The sequence below is a fragment of the Sitophilus oryzae genome, unplaced genomic scaffold, assembly GCF_002938485.1.
Source record: "Sitophilus oryzae breed Bouriz unplaced genomic scaffold, Soryzae_2.0 scaffold_1867_pilon_pilon, whole genome shotgun sequence".
Lineage (NCBI taxonomy): Eukaryota > Metazoa > Arthropoda > Insecta > Coleoptera > Curculionidae > Sitophilus > Sitophilus oryzae.
This window is the reverse complement of record NW_022146576.1, coordinates 17,581-45,178: the sequence shown is the minus strand read 5'-3', so window position 1 is coordinate 45,178 and position 27,598 is coordinate 17,581. Positions and strand designations below refer to the sequence as shown.

Below are 27,598 nucleotides of genomic sequence, written 5' to 3'. Positions count from 1 at the left end.
GGGCTGTCCCAAATTGCAAAATTTTCAAAAAGACCCTGTAGCTCAGAAACGAAGAGGGCTATAAAAATTTTGTTTACAGCATCTTTCGTTTGACAAAAAAGTGGGACAGGTTTGTGCAAGCTGCATCCTCTTATCTTTACTAATAACTGAGATACCGCATGATTTCAACTATAATGGGACACCCTGTACATTTTTTATCCAAGTGAGACACCCCTCGACCAAAACTGAACTGCGTTGATCATTGAAATTTTCACCACCTGGTATAACCGGGGAATAAATATAAAGTTGTTATCAGGCCGTCTTAAGTAAAAGAATATTTTTGAATTAATATATTTTTGGATTCGTTGCACCAGCGTATGAGTCGTTCTTTCTCTGAACAGGCACAGGCTGTATACTAATTTAACAGATCATAAATTACCATATAATTTGAAGAAAACTGTTAGTAAAATTATAAATATTATGTCAAACTATCTTAAGTACTCAACATAAGCTTTTTAAAAACTAGTCTTAAGAAAGGCTGATTTCGAAACTTGAAAGCATCCATCGCTTTTATGTAGCAAATATTTATAGCTCATGAGTAATATATATGACGGATTTATATCCATGGGGTCGTTGGGTTTAAATAAACAGTGAAGTGTCAATATTTCGTTCGTTTACCTCAAAATTTAAGAACAACTGGATTTTCAGAAATAATAAAATCTAGAGATCGACAAAATGTGATGTATGTCTGTTCACAATATTTATGTTTATATTACAATGAATGGAATGATTTAATATAATATAAGTTAATTTATGTGTTCTAAGAGTTTATTAGATACAATAGCACATTAACATAATATGTTAATTTGTGACAACCAGCATGGACAGAGTAGAAAAATACAATCTAAATAAATAAAACAAAAGTCGGGTTAGTTAAAATATTTTTAACTCAAGAATGGCTGGACTAAATTTAATGATCTCTGATTTGTTGGATTCGCCCCCAATAACAAAATAACTATTAAAATATATTAAAAATTCACGAAAAAAAAATTATATGGAACATAATTAATTTTTAAATAAATTATGTTTGGAACTTTTCCATTTTTTGCAATTGACCAGCTCAGGTTACACACGTTTATAGATTCCTTGTGATATCTGATGTCCACTGCAAAAAAAAGTGACTAGTAGGGAAATAGCATATTCAAATGAATTCAAATCTATACAGGGTGGTCCGAATTGCATTATTCCTTCCATGTTCCAAACATCTCGAGAACCAGTAGTCGTGGCATTTGTTACCATGAGACCCTTTTTGCGTAAAAACGGCGAAATATGTATATTTTTTCGCTAAGTAGTTTTAAATACAGGTACGGACGAAAAGTTATTACTCTTTAGACCAGTTAAAAAATATGTAGGCGGCCGCGGCTTGGCACCTCCTACATGTAGGAGTCACATTGCCCTCGATATCAAATTTATCGTGTCAAAAAACTCTCAGACACTAATTTTCATCCAAATATCTATGTTAGTTCAGAAATTATTTGTAAAAAATCGAAATAAAAATGAAACTTCTACACCCTGTATCTCCGAAACGAAGCATTTTAAGACATAAATTTATACTTTTTTTGCCTCTTTTTACATGCAGAATTTGCTGCCCAAGTTTTCCGAATACAATTTGGACCACCCTGTATTTGAGATATGTATACAGGGTGTTTCAAAAAACTTGTGCCATCTTTCGTGGGGAGATTCCTAATGTAAAAATAAGATTTATTTTTCATATCAACATAGTTCCGATTCTGCTTTGTTTTGGGAGCTACAGAGTGTTAAAATCTTAATTATCTTTCGATTAATTATAATTTTCTTCCAAGTACTTTTAGTGATACGAATGGAATTTTGAGGGTAAAAGTTACTATAAGTGCTACATATTTTAATGTAAAAAAAGTGTCGAAAAATTTCAGGGACATGCATGTCTGTGTCGAAAAATTTCAGGGACATGCAAACTGGAATATTTTTCAAAAAAAAATAATGTGCGCCACTGACTTTTTCCTTTCGATATCAAAATTGTGTTGACCGTTTAATGCCAATTAAAAGTTACCTCTTGATACTTTGTCGAATTTGGCCTCTCTTTGATGAGATAAACGTAATTTTAATAACCACAATTAATAAAATTAAAATTAAAATAAAATTAATAAATTATATATTTTACCTAATTTATTATGAAATATTATTACTATTATTTATTGTTACTATTAGTCCAACAGCAGTTTCAAATAAAATATAATGGTATTTAAGATAATTACAAAAAACCTAATTTTAAAAAGTTTTAACATCCTGTAACTCTAAAACTATGTATTTCCGTACCCAGGTTTATAGGAACTTTTTTTCATATTTTTTGATGAAGAATCAATGAGTACTTATTTAAAACATTCGCAAGTTAACGATATTAAATTTTTTTAAAGGTTGCTATTAGACTTGGATCAAGGCAAATTAATAAAATTGCGTTTATATCATCAAGGAGGCTGAAATCGACAAAATATCAAGTTTAACGAAACAACTTTTAATCGGAATTAAACTGCTTACACTAGTTCACTAGTAAGATAAGTAAAGTAAAGATTTCAGTTAACGTCTCCTTTTTGCTGCCGGGCTAATCTGGGCGGGGCTACTTTGTTTACGCGGAATCCGAACCGCGGTCCTCGGCTATATCATGGTCAATGGCCTACCGACTTGGCAAGTGTCTAAATCAACTCTTACTCACGAGATATCCGATCTCATCCGGCCTCAAACCGGCGTGAATGAGCAGTGTGTGTCAATAGATTTTACACTTTTGCCTTTATTGGACAACAGCACGATACAGAGTTTCGAACCGGTCACCCGTCCATCCACTAGTATCGCCTTACGTCGCTTAACTTCGGTGTTCTAATAGAAGTGTCTAGCTCTAGCAGTCAACTTTTAAGCTTGACCAACCACGTTGGTTAGCGTGGTTATTTGAAGTGTGTTAATTCATTTGTGTGTGTCAAAAACTCTAACGTGATTTGTCGGGCTTAATAGTTGCTTGCTAGGGCTAGACACAAGTGTTCTAATGGGAATCGGTGTTTCGACGTAGCTGGGCCGTTCCCCACACTAGTTCACTAACAAGAGAAAAAAAGTCAGTGGCGTACATGCTTTTTTTAGAAAAATATTCCAGTGATAACCCATATGCACGTCCCTGATGAATATGTCGACACTTTCTTAGCTTTAAAATATGTCGCATTTATACTAACTTTAAAATTATAATAAATCGAAAAAATATTAAGACTTTAACACCCTGTAGCTACGAAACAAAGCAGAATCGGACATATGTTGATATGAAAAATCAATCTTATTTTTACGTGAGGAATCTCCCCATGAGAGATGGCACAGGTTTTTTTAAACACCCTGTATAAAATAGTGGAATCGAAATGCTAATAAAAATAAAGAGAACAAATGACAACAATTGCCAAATCGACTGGTCTCAATCATTCCAGATCATTCATCTATCTTCTCCAATCATTGTCTAGCTACCACATTCAAAGATATATCCTATTACAAGCCTGTTACTAGTGTTACTACCAATGCGTGTCATAGGTACACAATACATGATTAACAATATTATTATTATACACATTGAACATTGGAACAAGTGATAATTAATTGTCTAATATATTAATGTAGGCAGCATAAGAGTTATTCCGGTTTCGACATTTGGTTTAAATTGTAGAATAAAATTCTAATTCAATTATCGAACTATTGTAGATTCATCATTTTGCAAATAGTCATATCCACTTTAATATTGTATTGTCGAAAATATAGATAGTTTTGTTCAATCAATACAATAGCTTGTACCGTAATCAAATTTAAATTAAATATAGACGTGATGTTTGACACCATGTTCGATTTGTTTAGTTGGCATCATCAGGAGAGAAAAAAAAAATCTCTGCAAAGTTAACTACTCTCACCTAGATTTAGGCATGACTGGAAATACCTATAATTCACCTTTGAAATCTGTTCATCGCCAAATTAATTTGCCATTACTTTCAAAAGCGTATTATTAAAATTATTCTTAAAATTGCCGTATTCATGAAATTAAGCAAATTACACATGTCTGTTAAGTCGGCTCAACACATTCTGGTATTTGACATAATACACAAACGTTTGAATATTTGCCTAAATTACTTTTATGGCACATCCAGCATCCTCACATTTGCCAAATTACGTTACTGGATATTTGAAGCGGGAAACACAACATAATAACAAAACAGAAACATAAAATTTTAATAATTTCATTACTTGCTACAAAAATGTAATCATAGCCGCTACTGTAATAAGCCACTACCGGGTATCTGTCTATAAATCGACACGAAGTTGCGTTTTGATTGTTTTGTAGAATAGAATGAGTAAGAGGGGGATTAATCACTGCAACCTTAAAGATCTATTGTGCCCCTTCATGAGTCAACACACAGTCTATAACACATCATACCCCTGTTGTAGAAAGGACAAGATATTTCCCATCCTCCTCTGACAACAGTTCTTCCTCCGAGGGTACACACCGATCTACGGTTGGAGTGTGGCCCTGCGTGCCCTTCACAGTCTTCACACTTATAACTTGAGTGACTGTTAATAAATGGCCCAACGTCGATCTTCCGACTCTAAACTCTGCTTGTTCTTCGGCTTCTGTTTCTTGGTATTCCTTTTGGATTCGATTCCTCACAATTTTTCCATTTTACTCAAGGTGGATGTTACTGATATATACAGGAAGGTACTATAGAAGTCAAAAGTAAAGCGAATTTGAAAGCTAGATAGCTCTCACTCACAGAAAGCTTCATAGTGGAGTGGTTTAAGCCCTTATGGGATACAAACCTCAGAATTCATTTACTGATGAAGAGATTTTATAAAAAAATTGCGTTGTATTGTTAATAAGATATATTACAAAGTTTACCAATTTAAATTCGTTGCTTTCACTTTAGTGTTTAAATAAACACATCACATATACAAATGCATACATACAAGATGGCTCCGTGTTCCGAAAAAGCTCTGTATCAGGATTCCTATTTGAGATTTGTACTCCAAACCTTTTACAAAATATGTGTTTAATGGTAGTTTACATTTCAAAAATATTTTTATAGATATACAGGGTGAGTCAAATAAATTTTTACACTAAGTTTTAGTTTTTTAAATGAAATGCTTTATATTTGTTTAGTTCAGTGAATTTCCTATAACATTCCGGTTCCAAAAATACCTTAATACCATAGAGTATACTGAGTGGTTTTTGAATTAAGTAACGAAAATATTTTCGTTACATTTTTCCTTTTATATCGTTTATACGTTTTTTATACAGGGTGAGTTTCCTACGATATTCTCTATGGCTATCTCGGGAACTACTGGAGATAGAGAGTCAGTTAAATGGGGAAAGAATTGCAGTTTTGTGGGGTCATAAATATGCGCTTTTCAGATTTTCGAAAAAGTTCATGGCTAAAAAAAATAAAAAAAAAAAAACCAAATTTTGGCTATTTTAGAGGTGTCCTGAATTTCATTTATAGCCTATTTTTTTAGACAAAGAAGTTTTCCGGAATGAAAGTTGTAGATGATCACATCCCTAATGTGGACTGTGTTTTCTCCGATTTTTTTTTTTTTTTTTTTTTTTTTTCTTATGACACAAACATATGTTTGTTTTAAATGGAAACCATGGTTGGCCATGACTTCAAAGCGCCATTTTGGCTTTTCAGCGATATAGCTATATTGAAACTGTAACAAAATTGCTGAGGTTATGGCCAGTTCTTATCTTTCGGCTAGTTTCCTTGGTTGGCCATGAGCAAGTTTCAGTCGTCGTTGTATAAAATGTGGGGGTAATGCATCAATCTTTGGAAATTAGCATAGAAGCTAAAATTGTAAATAATGGTTTATGTTGGTACCGAAAATTGAATCAATGACTGAACTATTTCTGGTAACGATGAAACTTGAACTCGCTAACAAAATAATTAGTCAAGAAAAGACCAGTTACTCTTCAATTTTGTGAAAAACATCAATACCAGCGCATAATAGATAACAAAAAGCATCTTCGAGTCATAATATATAATTTCCATTTAAACATATGTTTGTCATATGTCAAAATGTCTAATCGAGGAGAAATACCTAGTCTAATTAGAGAATGTGACCTTTAACTTTATCAAAGCTTTTTCTAAAATTTATGATAATTGAACAATTTTAAAATAGCCAAGTGTTTTGAGCTGTGAACTCGAAATCTGGCTTGTTATGATCCCACAAACTGCAATTCTTTCATTAACTGACTCTCATGTGAATAATAATAGAGGCTCACCCTGTATAAAACAATATCAAAGAAAATGTGAAATATTTTCGTTACTGTCAAGCGTATACTCTATGACAATTAATTATTTTGGAGACTCAAATGATATAAATTCTTTAATTAAACAATGAAGCATTTCATTTAAACTAAACTTAGTCAATGAAGTTTGACTCACCCTGTATGTCTGTAAAATATTTTTGAAATGTAAACTTACCATTAACATATTTACAATGAGTTTGAATAATCTCGAAGCAGAGAATCTGATACAGAGCTTTCGAACGAACCATCTTCATATGTAATGCATTTATGTAATAACCGATGTTTGTTAAATGCTGAAGTGAAAGCAACGAATTGAGAATGACCAACGTAATATATCTTATTAACAATACAACGCAATTTTTATGAAATTCGTTCACGGCTAAGTAATTCGAGGTTGTAGCGGAAATACGCTATCAACTTTTCTGTATTGAGCTTATCTGGCTTTTCAGAACTAAACTTGCTGACCTGCATCAGTACCTTCCTGTATATCGGTAACATCCACCTTCAGTAAAATGGAAAATTGTGAGAATCGAGCTCAAAGAATGCGAAACGAAGCCGAAGAACAACGAGTTTAGAGTCATTGAACCGACTGTCAAGAGATGCTGAGATGAGAAGAACACTGAACCGTAGTCGTGTGCCCTCGGAGAAACTGTTGTCGAAGGATGAATATCAACGTCGCTACCCGTGATATTGTTATGGGCTGTGATGACGGAAGGGGCACAATAGATGGCAGGTACGTGATGTCTTACTCGTTCTGCATTCTACAAAGTCAACACTGGCTTCATGTCATTATGAACAGATACCCGGCAATTACAGTAGCGTACTATATTGACTGTGGCAGTAATTAAGGTACAGTGTTCTGTTTTGTTTCCGCTACGTAATTTGGCTTATGTGTGAATGTGCCATAGTAATTTGGGCAAATATTCAAACACTTTGATGACATGTCGGCGCAATGCTGGTAATTGTGTTTGGTAAGGAATATTACTGATTTTGCAAATGATACGCTTTTGAAAGCAATATTGAAGTGGTGACGTTGAACGAATTTCAGGTGGTGCTGGGTATTTCGATGCTAAATCTGGGTGAAGATGTGCTTTGACGAGATTTTTCTCTCTGATGATGCCAGCTAGGCGCAAATCGAGCATGATTATCGCGTCTGGGCCCCAGGGCGATTGCGTGATTGAACAAACTATCTTATGTTTCGTGCAATCTGTTAAAGTGGATATGACTGTTGCAGAGTAATGATGGTCTGTCGTTCGATAATTGGTCAAATTTTTGTTCTGCAATTTGAAGCCAAATCGTAACTGTGCTGCCACGATGGCTATATTAGTTGATATCGCTTGTTCAATTCAATGTATTATAATAATATTGTTAATCGTATTGCCTATGACGCGTGTGTGGCTTTTACTATTAACTGAGCTTGTAATAGGATGCTATCTTTGATATTATTGTGAAACAGATGATGATGCTGAATGATGGTCGATCGGTAACAATTATTCTCATTCGTGCTTTGACACATTGGCATTCCGCTATTTTATGAAGTGTTTAAAGAACGCAATGCTTGCATCTCGTAAGGGGATTCCTCACGTAAAAATAAGTTGATATTTCATATCGGCTGTATCGTCGATTCTGCGTTTCGTGGCTACGGAGATGCCAGGATGTGCAAATACTTTTCGATTTATTACTGAATTTTGAAGTTAGTGTAAAATGCGTTTTGTACGAAAGCTGAAAGTCGTGCGTATCGGGACCCATCGTTATTTTTCTGAAACGTACTTTCGCTGACTTTCTCTTTGTTGATGAGGAGCGGTGTTAACTACCGTCGACTTGCCGATTCCCCATTAGAAGGCTGCTTGTCTGGCCCTGGCGAAGCGGCTTCGTAAGCCGACCGTCACGTTGAGTTTTACAAATGAATTAACACATAACGGCGTGGTCAACTTAAAGATTGGGCTGCAAACTAGTTGCTATTAAGAATTAACGACGTAGACGTAGCGAATGGTGGACGGTGACGATTTCGAAATCATTAACGATCCAACAAAGAACGGTAAAATCTGATGACACCGCACGATTTGAGCAGTGGCGATGATGAAGCCCGATTTGGTGCTGTGAGCCATTGACCGTATGACCGAAGGACACGTTCGCGTAGCCCCGCTTCATACATCTTTACTGGTGAACTGAGGCCAACGGTTAATTCCGATTAAAGATTGTTTCGTTAAACTGATGTTTGTCGTTTTCGTACTCGCTTGATGACTGTAAACACGATTTTAATTTTGCTTGATCAAGTCTAATAACGACGCTTTAAAATTTGGCTAACTGCGGTGTTTAAATAAAGGTATGGATATTTGATCAGAATGACTTCATAGGCGCAAGATTTTTAATACGCCGTTTAGGTTGCGGGATGTTAAAACTTTAAAGTCAGGTTTTATTGATTACATCTTAAATGCCGTGTATTTTATTTGAACTGCTGTTGAACTTTAATAGTAACGATATTAATGGTAATAATGACACAAGTGGGTAAAATATATGATTTATTAATTTTATTTTGGTACGAATTGATTATTGATTTATTAAAATTGCGTTTGTCATCAAAGAGGCCGAGTTCGACAAAATACTAGGTGACAGGTGATCGGCACAATTTTGACCGAAGAAAAGTCGGTGGCTGCTGTCCGCGAAAATATTCCGGTTGTCTGAAAATTTTCGTTTGTTCTGCGTATTCATTTCGTTACTTTTACGTTAAATATCAGCGGCGCTTATATTGACTTTGCCATCAAAATTCCATTCGTCACTATAGCTACTTGGAAGAAAATTATAAATTAATCGGCAGACACAACGCTCTAATGAAACGGGCTCCGGGAACTATCGACCGATATGAAAATAGTCTTCGACACACATTGAATCTTTCCCAAGATAACGCAAAATTTTGAGAGCACTATGCGTAATCTCCTGCGAGCAATACGTAACACGGCATATATCACAAGAAAACAAAGACACAATGCAACTCCTGAAGAAATTTAGTCTTCTGGATGCAGTGAATACTCTCGACTCTGCTTGGAAGTCCATAACCGAAAAGAATATTCAAAAAAGCTGGGATGGAATATGGCCTCAATTGGTGTCAGATGAAGAAAATGATATTTTGCTGGCCGATCTAAGAAAAAGCCTACTTGAAGAAGCTGCAAAACCAGACACTTACTTGAAAAATGTTAAAGTTATAGATCCGGAAAGTGAACTGAATGATGAAGAAATAAGAAACTAGGCGACAGGAAGAGACGAAAATAGCTGATGATAATGTTGGCGACGAAATAAGGTAAAGATCAATTTTAATCAGAAACACAAACGATGAAGAAGAGGAGGATGTTATTGACATTTCTACAAAATCAAAACACATAAAGCAATTTACAGTGTTTTCTGAAATGCGTGCAGTGGGCAGAAGAAAACAAATTGAATTATCAAAGAGTCCTTTTATTGAAAATTAGAACTCAAAGCCACAATAGGAACCTTATACAAAAATTGGTGACTTGCCTTTAAATACTCGTACATAATATTCCTTTTTGGCCAGATAGCCGCAAAAGTTGGATATGTTTTAAACTTTCTATTATACATTACATACACATATTATGTGTAAAACACTTGGGTTAATGTTGGTACATATAAATATGTAAATAATGCTAAAAAATTAACCTGTGTTTCATTATCAGCATAACTTCGGTAATCCGGACAATTCACCAATCCGGAAGACCACCTAAACTATATCTGTCCGGATTACCGAAGTTCTACTGTATATACTTTGAGGACCATTTTACGAAAAAGAAAATCAGTGGTCGATGAGGTAGGAAAATATTTCTACTATAATTTATAAAGGGGTGGGGGTAGTTTTCACCCTTCCCGTACTTTTTTTGATTTTTGTGTAAGTCAATGTCAATGTTAAAGCTCTTAGTAAAACATTGGCACCCCAAATCTCATTCAAATCGGAATATCGGTTCTTAAAATATCTTAAAAAATGTGTTTATTTTTTTAAAAGTTTGAGGCCCTCTAACGGACAAACGAAGAAGCACTTTTGTATAAAGGTAAGTTTTTTTTTTTTTTTTTTTTTTTTTTTAAATTTAAATTGATTCCAAAATTACGCAATATAGTTCTATGTCCACGGAATATTGAGACACCCGGTATATTTACCTATTTATTTAGAAATCTATAATTTCTATATATTATCTAGAAATCTATTTTAAGAGTTTAGTGATTATATTACGATATAATCAAAACATAATTGTCAATAAAACACTAGAATTTAATTAATAATTCCGTTATTCAAATTAGAATTAAGAAATTTGATAGTTTTTTTTTTATAGCTTTCTGTAGTAATAAATTCGATTTCGGTAGCGGAGTTCCGTAACGTTAATTTAATAAAAAAAAATTTCTGTTCATTTTTTTTTTAATTTCTCCGATATTTAATTATCATACAGGGTGAGTCTTAAATAAGTGCAAAAATATTTTCAGTGCTAGTTGGTAGATCTCGATAAAACATATTTTCTCTCTACCATTTTTTTTAAATAAATCAAAATAACCGAGTTATGTTACTTTGAAAATTTCCAAAAAAAAATATTGTTTGCTTAAATTTTGAGTAAATCGTTCTTGTAAAATTAACCTACTACCTATGTTGCTATATTACCAAGAAATTATGTTTTTAACTTAAAACTAAAAAAAATCCAACTCTTTTTTCAAAAAATTTAATCCAAATTTTCTGTTCGCGAAATAAACCTCATAATCGTGTTTCTGGGGTCGAAATATACTACCCCTAAAAATGTTTGCACATATTTAAGACTCACCCTGTATATAATATAAATAGAATTGAATTTCTAAAGCCATTCTTGAGTTATAGATGATGTTACTAATCCGACTCCCGACTTTGTTTTAGTTATTTAGATTCTTATTGTTTATCATTTCTCCAGATTATAGATTTATGAATTTATGTATACAGGGTCAAATGAAACCAAACTCATCGAAATTAATTAAATCGAATTGTTTAAGTGATATTTTCAAAAGTCAATAACTCGGAAACGGTTGGTTTGAGGTACGTTGTATGTATCTATATTTTTGCTTAGAATTGAATTAAGAACCGAAATTTGCAATAATATACAGGGAGTTCCATTTAAAAAAATGAAACTTTGATGTGCCACGACTTTATGACCGAGCCTGTATACTTAAATTTATTACCCGCTGATAGATATTTAAAAAACCTATAACTTTTATATTTAACTTTTTGGTTTGGTATCTCTTATATTTTACCTAATAATCGACCGTTCCCATACATTTCAGCGACCCTGTATATTTATGTACATAGCTCTTGTAACTTGTAACCTCTTTGGTCCTGGTAAAAGTATAATAAAATAGGTAATTTTTGAGATTTGAGATTACAGGAAATTTTGGTGATCGTTTTTACTTTAGCACTTAATATTTTTTATCAAAAAGACAAATTACCTATCTCGATTTAATTTATCAAATTGATTTGTTTTTGATAAATAAATTTGGGTTATAACATAGTAACCGTTTAAGTAGGGTACTAGTTTCAGATCTAGTGCATTGTCCAATAATTACAGAAGAATGCAATGAGTAATGATAGTTTATTCATTGAGAAATTATCATGTAAAAGTAGGAAATTAGTTTAGTACCAAGATGGAATTAAGCATTTTGAACGTATTTAACGTTTATTTAACGCTTAGAATTTTATAACACCGTGTATCAATTAAGGCCAAGTTCATAGAGAATGTTACTTAATTAAACGATCAAACTGTTATTTTAATTGAAAAATGCCTGTACAGCTTATATCAACCTGATGTCGGTGTTGTTCATTATTTTAAGCAATAATTTATATGAACTATGATAAATTACTTTATTGCACTTGAGGCTTGAGGGTTAGAACCTTTGGGGTTACAACAGCGAAATAAAACAATAATTCACCGCAATAATACACCAAAACAATGCAATTTGTGAAAATTCTAAAAAAAATAAAAATGTAAATCTTTTGATACTTCTAAGGTCTAACGTGTATTATAATTACTATTACTCAAGTTAAGTTAATAAAACTTTTTTGATTAGTAATAACACACCGACTGCTTCAGCTACGGTAGGGATCATAGTTTTATGCACCGGTTTTGCTAGTTGGGACATAACTAATTAAATTTTTTTTTAAAGGTACATAATTATAATTTTAGAACACAACCATAAAAAATGTAGGTAATCACTAGTTGTTTAAGAAGACGTATAGTATTAATATTGATTAAATTATATTTTATCCTCATAGTATACAGGGTGACCCAGGCTGAGCGTTGATTAGAAGTTTCTAGAGAACTACAATAACTAGATCGGAGATGTTTTGCATATCACTGTTTCACAATGAGATCTATCGAATAAAAATAGTTTCAATATGGCGGCACTTCCGGAAATACCGGAATGTGACAGCAACTTTATTATTTTAAATGGGTGCCACCATTTTTATTATATACTTAAATTCTCTCTAAAACTCTAAGAATATTGATGTTGGCACTCTGTACCTAACATTAACCGTTTTTGAGAAAAAAAAATATTTAAAATTTTTGGACGAAAAAAACTGTCTGTCAAAAAAATGTCTGTAGCCTATAAGTCAAATTCAGTGATTATTACAGCCACTGTACATAAAGAGAAGACATGTGGCTATCTATTTCAAAAATTAAATTGTTTGAATGTCGTATAATAATGGCGGTAGCTGTCATGGAATTGAGCGATTAAAAAATTATCATAAATCATTTTTTCCACATGGAAACCCACTTTTTTATTTCACTGCGGAAAAGGTTTTTCAATTCGGTACTTTTTGATTATACATGTTCCTATATCTAAAATAAATCGTTTTTAAGATATTTATGATTTAGTTTTAAAATGTATATTTTTCTTGATTTTATCTAGCTTCCTTTGACATTAATAAGTGTCAAACCAGAGAAGAACAATCGTACAAACATCAGACAATTTATTTGTCAAAAAACTAATTATTTGAATTTCCTATATTATAAATACTACTGCTTAAGAGTAAAAAGTGTATTTATAAAAATATATTTCGTATTTTCGCTTTTTAGTGATATCACAGATAACACATAATTATGTGTTATCTATATTATGTGTTATCTGTGGTGATATCTAATAGTTGATATTAATAATACCGTGCTTGCAACTGTTACTTTTGGGTCGGCATTTACATGTGTGGAAGTAAATCGCATAGGGATCTTATTAAGTCGTGAGAGAAATGCGACCGACCGACGCGACGCGCGACGGTAGGCTGTTGCGGCGTTGCCGATACGCCTTTCCCTATCAAGTAAAGTAAAATCACGATCGCAAACCGCTTATAACTAGATAAAATCATTAGACATGTTTCTGAGCATCTGAAATGGAATTATAAGGATATCGTTAGGGTGTCATTTTTTTATAACGAAAAAACGTCAGTAATCGCGATAATTTAAAAACTCAAATTTTTAACACATAACAGGACATAACTCAAGAACCACTTTAGATATTGAAACTTTTTTTATTTTCAAGATCGGATATTTTACAATATGTTTACATAAGAAAAATTCGATAAGGCAAAATATTCAAAAATTGTAAACAATCCATCCATTTTTTACTTTTAGAGCATAGCAATTTTCAGCAATCGTGTAATTTTTTTACTGGTAAAGATTTTCACATACTGTCTACAAAGAAAATACAGCAGAAATATTAACAAAGTTCTTGAAAAAACTACAATCTATTATTTCTAATAGATTTCGAGATATCGATTTTTGAATTCAGAGTTCTAATAGCGCGACCACTATCGAACACCCACTCAATTCCACTTATTTTTACCAAAAATGCAAGTGTTTCTAGCTTGCACTTCACAAAAAATTCAAGCTATAGGGAAAATTACAACGATTCGTTAATAAATGAACAAATTAAGTATCACGAGACGTAATTAAATCGTGAAGCTGAACGCATGACGTACACCGTTCCCTAGAACTTTAAGTACTGACAGAGGTATTGATTGGGTCGACCGGTCAACTGCGACAAATCTGCTTTATCCCCTTCCACGTCTCTTAAGCGGCCCATACATTATAAAACAAATTGCGCAACGCAGGCTGTTGCGCAACGAGTTGCCAATGTATGATAGTGTTTGATGCGTTGCGCAATTGTTTGATGAATTTCAAGAATATTTGAATTCTTTTGTGCAACAGGACTGTTTGCGCAACGCGTTGTGTAGTGTATGTGTGTGTTGCGCTTCGTTGTGCAATATTTTAGTTCTTTCATCCAAATTCTTTGTTTTCTTTTTCGTTTTTGGTATCATCGACATCATCTAGGGTATATACGATAATAATTGACGTAATGGCAATTGAGGACATGATTGTTTTCAAACAATGCACAAATTTTAATAAAAAGTTTGATCAAAATTTTACTAAGTGCATGGGTGAGGCAGTTGTGCAACGGAACGTTGCGCATCGCTTTGTTGCGCAACTTGTTTGATAGTGTATGGACCGCTGAATCAGTTGTGCAACGCAACGTTGCGCATCGCTTCGTTGCGCAATTTGTTTGATAATGTATGGGCCGCTTTTAGCGATGTGCACAGTTTCTCGGTTTATTTCATATGTTTGGCAACGTGATTACTGCCCTCTCTTTGTTCAGTACATTATAAACGCATTGTACTCTTCTTACATATGGAAATCTTGACCCAAGACTAACCTTTGCCAGCCCTTAGTATACCGTATGGTCGAAAAAAACGGCGTAAAGTTGGCTAGGAAATGTTGATTGAATAACCTACTGCTTTTTGAACAAAGTGTCACAATATAACATGTCCAGATCTATCGTTTTATATCACTTGACGTTTAAAGCCATAGGCTACTGGTTAAAATCAAGAAAAATGAACGCGTTAAAACCTTATGTTAAAACTAAATCTTAAATAGCTTAAAAACAATTTATTTTAGGTATAGGAACATGTATAGTTAAAAAGTAACGAATTGAGAAATCTTTCCATAGTGAAATAAAAAAAGTAGGTTTCCATTTGGAAAAAATGATTTATGATAATTTTTTAATCGCTCAATTCCATGACAGCTACCGCCATACATTCGAACAATTTAATTTTTGAAATAGATAGCCACGTGTCTTCTCTTTATGTCACAGTGGTAATCACTAAATTTGATGTTTAGGCTGTACACATTTTTTTGACAGGCAGTTTTTTTCGTTCAAAAATTTTACTGCTTAACTGGCAGTAGTAAAAACTAAAATATTTAAATATATGATTATAGGTTGTAGTGGATGTTATTCTCTAATTATTTTTTTCCTACAATATACAATTCCTGTATTATTATATTATATTAGAAATACTAGTCTAGAAATTAGTACATTAGAATATCAGTTACTTGTTTATTTTAACAGTTTGTTCTAGAACATAGTTCAAATATTTGCGCAACTAGGTCCATGTCTTAAATTCTTGAAGGAAAAGGGCTTTATACCTGAAATATCTCAACCAAGATTCCCTAGATATTTTCATCAGTATGGAAGGGCGATTTTATCAAATGAGCATATTTCAAACTTTGCGTATTATTATTTAATTAATAAATAGAAACAATATTAAAATTGGTTTATTTGAACATTTATATTATTGAAAATACTATTATTGTTTTTGTTTACAGTTAGATTGTAAATTTCAAGAAATTGAAATTGAGTAATGCTATTAGTGGTAACCTATTACTTCCTGTCTAACTCTTACTTTGTTAATTAAAATTTTGTTTTCTTACGGATGAATTTGCATATGTGAAGTTTACAGCATCATTAAGATTTCTAAACAATTTAAATTAAAGAATACCAAACATATGTAGCTTGTTATTGATAAACTGATGGGTTTAACAAACAATTAATAAATTTGATTTATGTGTTACTTCTGGACCATTTAAAACAGATTTATATAGGGTCTTTTGAAATTAATTATTGGAATTAAATCAGTATCTTTAAGCAAGTTATTGCCACTCGTGGCTCGTGACTTAATTGGACGACTGTTAATTATTTCTATTTATATTTATTATTAAATATGTTTAGTAAATATGTTTTTTTTGGGCAATAGAAAACGAACGAGGACAACTTAAAACCGAAATTAACGAAATAATGGAACAATGGTGAACATACTGCGGAACACTGTATATAGAAAAAGATCCTCAGCCTAGTTGCCCTTTCCACAGTGATATAACTAATGAAGAACCAGACATACTAAAATAGGAAATTCAAGCAGCAATAAAAAACCTAAAACATCATAAAGCCCCGGGACCAGATCACATCACGACCGAAATGCTCCAAGCGTCGGGAGATTTTGGTGTGGACATCTTGCACAAGTTATGTAATATGATATGGCATACTCAACAATGGCCATCAGACTGGACCGATTGTTCCGTAATAATCATCCACGAAAAAGGATCTCCAGCCAAATGCGACAACTTTCGTACCATTGCGCTAATTTCACATGCCAGTAAGATTCTTCTTCATATCATTAACGAAAGGCTAAAACCGTATATTCAACCCCAAATCCCTTCAGAGCAAGCAGGATTCACAAGAGGTCGAGGAACACGTGAACAAATTTTGAATGTCCGTCAGATTATCGAAAAGGCCCGAGAATTTAACAATCCGCTCTATATTTCTTTCATAGACTATCGAAAAGCTTTTGACAAAGTCAAATGGTCAAAACTATGGATGGTTCTTAAAGAAATGGGCGTGCCTCCTCATTTAATTTCATTGATCCAGAATCTCTATATAGATACCAAAAGTAGAATTAGCATCAATGGCGTTACTTCGGAAGACTTCCAGCCTACTTGTGGTGTTAGGCAGGGGTGCATACTGTCTCCTCAATTATTCAATATATATACTGAATATATCATGAGAAGGGCACTGGAACATTGGCAAGGGGGGACAACAATTAACGGTCACAAAATCACCAACCTCAGATTTGCAGACGATACGGTACTTTTAGCGGGTAACGAAGAAGAGTTACTGCAGCTTCTAAAATTGGTTGAAGACGAAAGCGAGAAGCTTGGACTTGAAATTAATCCCTCCAAAACAAAAATTCTGATTATCGACAGGCAAAACAACAACAAACCTGATGTAGTAAGCATTGGTCGTTTTGAGGTTGTAAGTCACTTATAAACAACACAAGAAGAAGATGTGAAATGACAGTGGCAGTGCGAAAACTCTCAAAGATATGGCGAGATAAAAACATATCTAAACGCTTAAAAAAGGCTTGTTCACTGCCTAATATTTCCTATATTAATGTATGGCTCCGAGTCCTGGACGATGAGACAGTCAGAAATGAAAAAATTGACAACAACTGAGATGTGCTGTTGGCGACGAATGCTCAGAATTCCCTGGACTGCCCGGCGAACCAATGAATCCATAATCCATGAACTGAACATCATAGAACGCCTCTCAACTTCTATACAGTCACGTATACTTAAATATTTCGGTCACGTTATGAGGAGGGATACTGACTGTATGGAAAAACTCATTATACAGGGCAAGGTTCCGGGAAGAAGACCAAGAGGCCGCTCCCCGATAGATAGACCAGCTATCAAAGATCACTCACAAGCCACTGCACACGCTTGTACATGAAGCACAAGACAGGGAATGATGGAGACAAACTTCACACATCACCTGACCACTACATTCCTCTTGTAGGAATAAAGACAGGGAGAGAGAGATTAAATATGTTATAAAATATAAAAATGGTATTAATAAGATTATTATACAGAGTCCGGAATAGTGCGTCGGGCATCTGTAGCTTCTACCATAAAAAAACTTAGGAATATTGTTTAAGTGCAAACCTAAAGCATGTATTAAGATGTATTTCTAGAAAATAAATTAATCTCTACAGGGTGGCTCAAAAAAGTGTGAGTGGACCGGATTGATTTTTTTAAATGGGGCACACTGTATATTATTTTTTTAATAGGTGGACAATTAAAAAATGAAAATTTTTTGCAATTAGACTATTTCAAAATTTTTAACGGCTTCGCAGATACTTGCGATATTATTTCATATGGCTCTGTCAACGGTAAAATACGAGAGAAAAATCACTGGGTGGCTTTGATAAAAGTTTGCTGTGGAAAGTGCCATATGAAATAGAAAACAGCAAATATCTGCAAAACCATTAAAAATTTTGAAATGCGGAAGTTATATAGTTAAGATTTGTGGTATTTTCAATTTTTTTCGAGTATTTTTAGATAGCTGATTTTAGTGGGATACTGACTATGGAAAAACTCATTATACAGGGCAAGGTTCCTGGAAGAAGACCAAGAGGCCGCTCGCCCTCCCCGATGGATAGACCAGCTATTAAAAATCACCCACAAGCCACTGCACACGCTTGTAGATGAAGCACAAGACAGGGAATTATGGAGACAAACCTCACACATCACCTGACCACTACATTCCTCTTGTAGGAATAAAGACAGAGAGAGAGACTTCAAATCCACAGACATGAAAATTATAAAAAAAATAAAGCTAGCAGCACTAGTTTAAAAATATAAGAAAATAAATATTTTCATTAAAATTACTACAAATAAATTTAAAATATTAATGTCAGATTTAAGAACTATAAATGGCGTGATCAATACCCATAAACTTAACCATACAATCGAATGATAAATTGGCGAAGAATATATGCCATTAAATTTCTATGTTATTTCGTGCCGAGTACTCGTATCTTTTAATTGCCCATAAACCTATTTTCGACTGTTCTAAAGAGAATAAGATTGTTTTGATCGTAAAAATAATCGTTTATATGAGAAAAAAAAATGCAAAATGTAGTAAAGTGGTATTTTTCTCTATGACTTTTTTTTAACCAATATTAAGTGCTGTTTCACATATTTCGACAGACGATGACAAAAAGTCAATACCAATCCGTTTATTGCACTAAAAAATGTTCTAATATTTTTTAAATTAATTTTGGTTGGGTTTATACAGGATGTTTCAATAAACATGTGCCACCTCTCGTGGGGAGATTCCTTACGTAAATATAAGAATTATTTTTCATATCAACATAGGTCCGATTCTGCTTTGTTTCGCAGCTAGAGGGTGTTACAGGTCTTAATAATCTTTCGATTTTATTCCAAGTACAGGGTGTCCCACTAAGAATCAGCTGTATCTCGCAAAATACTCGAAAAAAATTGAAATTGCTGCAAATTATTTTCAAGCTTGTAGAATGGCCGCTAGAGGGCGCAACTGCTATGGAAAATAAGAAAATAGAAGTTTTACAGAATTTTGCCTAGATAAAAGGTACTATAAATAGATTCATAATCTTCGGTAAATTTTGATTTTTTTTTGTTAGAACCATTTTCCCCTATCTGCTAAAATAAAGTGGTGGGGGAAGGTTAGATTTGTCTTTATTTAAATGTTAATAACTCCGAAATATGGATGATCAGAATCCAACAAACAAGGGCTCGTTTAAAACAGCGTTCCTTACTCTATATTATACCATAAAAATAATAATAATAAGCTTTTCAACGTAGACGCTAGGGGGCGCTGACTTTGGCTTTGGGCCTGACAATTTAACAAACATTGCGCTTTTTGTCAAAAAAAATTAAATCCGATAACATATGTAATTTTAGCAGATAGTAGCGTTTAATAAAAACTTAAAAAGTCAGCGAAAACCGCATCTTGATCTTCTTTCAAACCGAAGATATTAGCAAAATCTCAAGTCAAGTGCGAGTCGGACTCGCGCACGAAGGGTTTCGTACCATTCATTATCTATACAACATTAGATACTATATTATTATAAACTTTTTTTTCCGATTTAGCTGATAGGATTCGAACCTGCCTTACTACGGCTCCAACGTCATAGCAGCGTAAAGTCCTAACGCTTTAACCACGCGGCCACCGAGGCCTTGAAAGATTCTATATAAAATTCTTACTTAAAAGATAATGTTTAGTGAAAGTACTCTTTTATTTATAAACATTTATTTAATTCTGTTTTTAGTATTTGTTCTTATAGCGGCGACATAGATACATTATCTGTGAAAATTTCAACAGTTTAGCTATAACGGTTCATAAGATAGACCTTTGTGACAGACGGACGGACGGACGGACAGCGAAGTCTTAGTAATAGGGTTCCCGTTTTTACCCTTTGGGTACAGAACTCTAAAAACTACTTTGAAATTAAAATGACAGACACACTTGTCAAAGATTTTGTCGTTGGACAGACTATAACCGCCGCTTCATTGTTTTGGACATAACAAACCCCTGACAATGATAACAAACTTTATTTTCCATTTAACTAAAAACCCTCCGATGTTATAATACCTGGCTTTCCGCATCCAAACATAGAACGCGCTCTTGAAGGGGACGCTGGAAGGGATCCTTTCCGGCACGTAGTTATCTTCGTCGATAGTGTCCGTCATTTTGACGAACAACACGTCGTCGTCGCGATAAAAAAAAAAGGGGGATCTACTTGCGGAGCCCTATTTTGGGGCAAAGTTTCTGACACACGATGCCCGAAGCGGCGGTTGAATGAGCGACTGGCGGCGGGGATGTATTGTCGTCGGGCGACACGATATTGACTGAATAAAATATGAACGTATTATTGTCGGGATCTAAGGGGATATTCCTTGTAATAAGCTTTAGACACGTAGCCGTGGGTTAACTTTCTTTTAGCTGAAATCAGTTATTAGAAAAAAAATTGTCTTTAAAAAGTTACTGTGAACCACGAAAAACACAAATTTTCCTAAGGAAATGCGTAATTTCCAAATTTCGCACTTTAGAATAACTGAAATCTGCTATAAAAAAATACATTTTGCGTTTTACTTTTAATATTTTTCTGAACATATAAACACAAAAATTTTCCTGTGGAAATAAGCTGTTTTCATTTTCTAACGAAATTTATTAGGCTTTAGAATAGCTGAAATCAGTTATATAAAAAATAAATATATTTTTGCCTTTTAGAAGCATTCACGAATTGAGGAAAATAAAAATTTTCCTACGGAAATAAACTGTATCCATTTTCTGAGGAAATTTAATAGACTTTAGAATAGCTGAAATCAGTTATATAAAAAAATATATTTTTGCCTTTTAGAAGCGTTTACAAACTGAGGAAAATAAAAAATTTCCTGCGGAAATGTTTGATTTTCATTTTCCATTTGTTCCTTATTATATTATCGGGTCTTGTAAAGTATAACCCAAGTAAAAAACCCACGAATTTAGCAATTTTTTTTTGGCAGAAAGTCCTATGCTTATGGAACAGTTTAAAAGAAAAAAATCCTTGGATGAAGCACTTTTGAACCAAAAAAAAATCATTTAAAAGTGTTAATAATATTTTTAGAAAATCACAGTTAATTATTAAAATATGAAAACCACAGCTTAACACCCTCAACAAAGAAAAGCTAACCAAAGCAACCCAAATCCTAACCAATCTAATAATATTTTTGCAAAATCACAGTTAATTATTAAAATATAAAAACCACAGCTTAACACCCTCCACAAAGAAAAGCTAACCAAGGCAACCCAATTGCTAACCAATCTAATATTTTTGCAAAATCACAGTTAATTATTAAAATATAAAAGAAAACTGCATGATCCAATAATTTTTTGTTTTGAATCAGCCCTATTTACGTAAAGCTTTAATAAAAAACAAGAATAAGTGCAACATTCCGAGGTACCTATAGAGTTTACAAGAACCTATATTATCTATTCTACAAGAATTGTTATTCCTCCGAAAGATGTTTTACCCCATCCAGCACCCCTATTCGCTCCCGGGTCCCGTAAGCTTCTAAAACGAAACATGTATGAAAACAAAGTGCACAAAATGACGTTGACACATTTCCGCAGGAATTTTTTTGTATTTCTTTGTTCGTAAAGGCTAAATAATAATATTAAACAAAAGTAGTTGAAATGCATACAAACTAGCACAGAAAAACACCCTCTTAACATTGGTAATTGTAATCAATAAAATATAGATTAGTGAACAACGATATAAAAGCCAGGCCAAGCTTTTCCATATATGTATGTATGTTTGTAGTCACACAAATTGAGGTAACGTGGAAAAATTATTTGTCCATTACAATTAATTATAATTACATCAAATACTGGTACGATCGAAAATAAATTTATTTCCAACTCAGTCTGGATATAAAATAGATTAGTTCTCGGATTAGTTAGTCTGTATATAATCCAGAATAATTGTATTATTAGTTGATTATTGATCATTTAAAGTATAAATATAATGTCTTATTTTTTTTTATTAGTATTTTTGGAAAAAAATGTCAAAAAACCTTCTCAGAAAAATAAGTAATCGTAGAGAACAATTAAAGTAAGTGACTTCAATACTAGATACAATAGATTTGAGTCTAAACGGCCCTTAAGAGTCTATTACGCTGTACTGTTGGGTCGCTCTCAGGGGTGGGGTAAAGCGGGTGTGTGGCAGAAGAAAAGATATATTATATTTCAGAAATCTGCCTAAGGCTTAGCCCGATCCTGTTGTGATAAACCTCACCCAAAATTCCAAACACACGTGCTTTGATTAAGGCTTGATTAAGGTTTGCAGAGCTTCAGCATTCAAACCAAACCAAAAACCATATAAATTATATATCACTATAATCACAAAACTTCAATCTATTTCCGTATTGTAACGAAATTTTAAATAACGTCTTTATTTTCGAGAAAATTTAGTCCAAACAAAAGGAATATTTGGTTGATGTTTGACCATCAAAATCTTAAAAATAAAGAAGTTGTCTAAAAATGTGCTACAATATGGATATAGTATAATCTTTAATTTTCTTCTCAATTTGTGTAAAAATACCTAGCCAGTTTTACGTAAAACGTTAAATGCCGAACGCTTATTTTGCTACTTTTTCGGACTAGTGAAACGGACTCGTCTAGCCTTATTGTAACTCAAGTCTTAACATACTGTCTTACAGACTTATACGTTTTGTATAAAAATAACAAATATTAAAAAAAATAACTCGCAAAAACTTGTCTGGACTGTCCAGAAAAAGTCAAATAACACTAAAACAAGAATATCCGAGTTCTTCCATAGTTTTTCTAATTCAATGTTACTAAATAATGTGAAGAATTAACCAGTTTCTATGTAGGTCCTTACCTCTCTTGATGCTGGATCTCCTTGAGCATGATGTCAGCTATAGGGTCGTGTAAAGGCCTCTCCCCTAGGAGGCGTTGCCTGTCGGGGTCGGCCTGCATTTGAGCAAAGGTCCCAGCATCACCAAGAGCGACCTCTAGGTGGGATCCGATGGATAACGACTCATCGTCAGCTAGAAGAGATGATCAAAATCTCTTATTAAACATCTTATTTCTTTAGAAATCCAGCGTTTTACTGTAGCCAAACATATTAATTTTTATTATGCTTTAAGCATAATAAAAATTAAGCAAAAGCTCTGTATCAGGACACCTATTTGAGATTTTTACTCCAAACCTTTTACAAAATATATGTTTAATGGTAGTTCACATTTCAAAAATATTTTTATAGATATACAGGGTGAGTCAAATATATATCTATATTTGTTTAGTTCAGAAAATTTGCTATAAAATTCTGGTTCCAAAAATACCTTAATACCATAGAGTATACTAAGTGGTTTTTGAATTATGACCACAACCATGAGGACGTCAACCTAGACGTCCAGGAACCTTCGTATGAGAACTTCTAATCGAGACGATCGACTTATTCAAACTTTCACCAAAATATCAACATTTTGTTTTCCCTCGTATAATTAACAGATGGGGAGTTTCATGTTAATTTAGAAAAAGATACTAAAAAGTCAAATAACTTGGCTACACACTGCTTAAAAAATCATCAAAATCGGCCCATTAAAACAAAATATATTAACCTTTAAAATACATCAAAGTTTTAAGGTTCCCATTTTTCGTGCCGATGAATGTATTTCAAAAACTATACGTTTTAGTCATATACTTTTCTAATAAAACAAACCTTTATTTTTTTACTAGAATCCAAAAATCAATAAATACATAGGGTGTTCCATTACAAAAAAACATAACTTTGATGTGTAACTTTTTTTGGGGACACCCTGTAGAACTCTACATAATTTTAGAAAATGCTTTAAATTGACTTACGAACGATGGGACTGCGATGAGGAAGTTAAACTTGGAACGAATTATGCAAAGCAACATTTTAAACTAAAAACCCAGCACGCAGTCTGCCGCTAACATTTAGACTACGGGTAGTAAAATGCTACATATGGCCTATCCTACTATACGGCGCAGAAACCTGGTCTCTCAAGGCTAGAACCCTGAACCGCATCGAGGCTTACGAAATGTGGACTCTCCGAAGACTCTTACGTGTACCATGGAACGCACATGCCACCAACGAAGAAATTTTAAGAACTGCAGGCTATGAACGAGAAATGCTTAACATAGTTAAAGAAAGGAAAGTGTCATACCTCGGCCATATCCTTAGAGGAGACAAATATTACATTCCTAAGCTGATTCTACAAGGAAAAATAAAGGGACGGCCGGCGAGGCCCAGGAAGAAAACAACATTCCTGGCTAAGAAACATACAGGATTGGTGTAACATCAGCGACGCAGCCACCATATTTCGAAGAGCCGAAAACGGCAGTCTACACATTGTATGAAGAGTACAGACAATCGCCAACGTGCGGCTAAGCACAAGGCACAGGAAGAAGAAGAAGTAATAATATGTTATAGCTATAATATGTTATAGAGTTATAATCAATTCTTATCATGTTTAAACAATTTCACTTGGAAAGCCATGGAAACAAGTTCAATCGTTCGTTGCTCTCAGAAATGTGAAGCTGTCACATCCAAACTTTTTAAATTAAAATAAACAAAAATTGTAAATATGAATTTTTCAAATGAAGAAAAGCTTGTAGATACTCGCGCATCAATAGAATGGTTCCAACATTATGCAAACTCCGGAATAGGAAGAGGTGGACCAATTGCATGGGCCTGATCTGATCCTGATATGATCACCTGACATATTCATTTTAAATTTTTTTATGCCGTATGGTTAACAAGAAGGTTTACAAAAACTCTTATGAATTAAGAGAGGCACTAGAAGTGGCGGAACGAGAGAAGTTTAATTAAGTCGACTGGTCCTTCGGTGAGAATAAGTAGTAATTCAGTTTTAAAAAGATGCAACTCACAACAATGGCGGAGTTTTTGAACGTTTTCTAAAATAATTTAAAGTGTATGTAGTAATATTATTTTTTTTAAGTTTTAGTTTGTGTAATGTAAATTGTAAAGAACCGTTTAATAATATATTCTGACTTTTTATAAATTATAAATCATAACAGAATAGACGCAACAAGAAAGATAAGATTTGGCTATAACTAAATTTAACTTTTCTAACATGTCTTGAAAACCGTTCTCTAAAAAACGTAACATTCACCGGTCAACGTATCCTCGAAAATGTATGGTCAAGAAAAGTTGAACCAATAATCCTACATGAACCAATAATCGACATGGGCTGACGCTGTCTCCCTGTCTTATACCAGATGATACTTTTAATTCTCTTGTTAACCCACATTCTGTTTTATTATTTATATTGAGTTATCTTACTAAGTTTGTATGGTACTTGTTGACATCTATTTAGTTTAACGGATAAATCACATCCTTAAGTTGTACTCTATCAAATGCTTCCTATAGATCTATGAAACCTATCATGTATCTACATATAATGTTTCATAGATTTAATGATCAAATATATTGTTGCGGAACCGTGTGGACTCGGCCTAACCTGACTAATACCATAGTATAAGGAAACTAGTAGATTTACTCCTTGTCAAATCCTTTGTTCTTTTTCTGCCACTTTATATGACCTTGTTCTCGCCTCCCGTGACCACTGACGTGGCTGTATAGTTGTGGTTTATTAACTAGGCAAAGTATAGTCAAAGAGTAGATAAGACAAGAGACGACAGTTCACGCCGTACCTTTCATGTTTGAGTGGTGGGGAGAGTGACCTCGTCTCGCCTGTCCCTTTAAATTTTCGTAATTTTTTCGCGGGAAATTTAAAATAGACTATTATTAAAACTTGCCTGTATAGCTTATAAATAGTTACTGTATGGGTAAAGAAATAAATAGAAACGAAAAAAAATGGGGTTTCTAAATATTATATAAAATAAATGATAATTAGAAACATATTTGTCGGGGAATAAAGATAACAAAAGCAATATTTTGTATATCGTTTGTAAACAAGATAAAGTGACCAAGTCGATTTGTAAGAAATGTTTTATTTACGTGTATTTTTTTTACATATGGACTTGAACAAGTGTAAAATCACAATGTGGAGTTTATGTACAAAAAAAGAGTTGCTCAATTTTTTTTGTAAAAATATATTACAAGCTTCTAACCATGTCTTCGATCTTAGTTTAATAACTTTTCAGGATCCTTTGGAAAAGAGTGAAATATTATGTTTGTCGAAGAATAGGACCTATTTTTGCAGTCTTTGTAAGCACACACATTGCCACCATCTCGTCTTTTCCTGCTATTCGTGTCCTGTTCAGTATTCATATTTAACAATATTTACAAATTAGTACGCAACAAAAACGATACTAAAATTAAACCTTAAAAACTCTCAAACCGATAATATATCGAAAAACTCTGAAACACACACTTTAAAAAGGCAAAAATGCAAGAAAACAACTAATCAGATTTGTTTATGTTTAATCCTGATTAGCGTCCTAAAATCATAGGTTAGAATAAATAAAATACGCCGTTGTCAGATTTTCAGATTTTATCGTTTATCTTTGAAATCGATCAACTTAGTTAGTCATTCTGTTTCTTTTATATTAACAGTACATTGCGAAAAAAGAACCTAAACCAACCTAAACTAAAAATTTACATTTCCGTATTAACATACGTTATTTATATCCTTCTTATATTATTAATTTATTTTCAGAAAATCTTGTTTATTTTTCAAAGAAATATACTTGGCAACAGTCAAAATGGGACTTGATGGGACCTTTAAATTTTAATATATCTGCGTCTCTCTCGCAAAATTCGACTTCTTTGTTCACTGTCGTCTCTTGTCTTATCTACTCTTTGGTATAGTCGTGGCGTGGTCGTGGCACTCGCCGTAGTTTCACAGATATGTATTTAGAAAAATATGAGTTCCCAATAAAATAAAATAAATTGATCATCGAGTAAAAACTTGCTTAAAAACAGAATGTTTTCACATTTCGTGTAGGTAACAATTCTTCTGTATCTGAAAATCTTCTGATGGGAAGAAATGCGGAAAATATATAGGTATAATGACATATTTTTATATTATT

At 33.4% G+C, this 27,598-nt stretch overlaps 1 long non-coding RNA gene across 1 annotated transcript; it reads right to left on the bottom strand.

The window, feature by feature from the left end:
• Window positions 1-4,511: 4,511 nt before the first annotated feature.
• On the bottom strand, window positions 4,512-23,599 carry LOC115883279. The gene is made up of 3 exons (XR_004050362.1): window positions 23,436-23,599; window positions 17,572-17,575; window positions 4,512-4,522 (listed from the first exon to the last, which is right to left on the bottom strand). It is a non-coding gene; the product is annotated as an uncharacterized LOC115883279 (long non-coding RNA).
• Window positions 23,600-27,598: the final 3,999 nt, after the last annotated feature.